This window comes from Tarenaya hassleriana, unplaced genomic scaffold, assembly GCF_000463585.1.
Source record: "Tarenaya hassleriana unplaced genomic scaffold, ASM46358v1 Cleome396, whole genome shotgun sequence".
Classification (NCBI taxonomy): Eukaryota; Viridiplantae; Streptophyta; class Magnoliopsida; order Brassicales; family Cleomaceae; genus Tarenaya; species Tarenaya hassleriana.
Genome location: NW_010966857.1, coordinates 61,288 through 62,047, shown reverse-complemented (window position 1 = coordinate 62,047; position 760 = coordinate 61,288).

Genomic DNA, 760 nt, shown 5'->3' with positions numbered 1-760 from the left:
CAAGAACGTGGAAAAATGTTATGTCCATGTACAAGTTGTCGCAATTTTAAATATCGCAGTACAGAAGATGTTTGTAAACATCTATTTCGAAGGGGATTTGTCGAAGATTATTATATTTGGCGATTTCATGGAGAAGAAGTTCGGACAATCACAACGGGACAACATGTCTCGGCCGAGCAGAGGTATGATGTAGATGAAGATGTAAGAAATCCTTATGTTGAAATGGTGACAGATGCTTTTCCTAGGGCATTGGCTGAGCAAAGCTCATCACAAGATCATGAGGAGCCAAACGTCGAAACAAAACGGTTTTTCGACATGTTGGATATGGCAAATCATCCTATCTATGAAGGATGTAAAGAAGGTCAGTCACGTTTATCTCTTGCATCAAGATTGATGAGTATGAAAACGGATTACAATGTCACCGAAAGTTGCATGTATTCATTTTGTCAAACGTTGCGTGAATATTTACCTGAAAATAACAAAGCTCCAGAATCGTATTATGATACGAAGGCTATGTTGAAGAATTTGGGAATGCCTTATGAAAAGATTGATGTTTGCAAAAATGGTTGCATGCTGTACTGGGGTGAAGAAAAAGAACTGGTTAGGTGTAAATTCTGTGGGACTAACAGATACCGTCCGAGTAAGAATGTACGGAGACAAACTCCGTATAAAAAGATGTTCTATATGCCGGTATCGTACAGATTGAAGCGTTTGTATGAATCACAACAAACGGCTTCGCATATGAGATGGCATGCCTCGC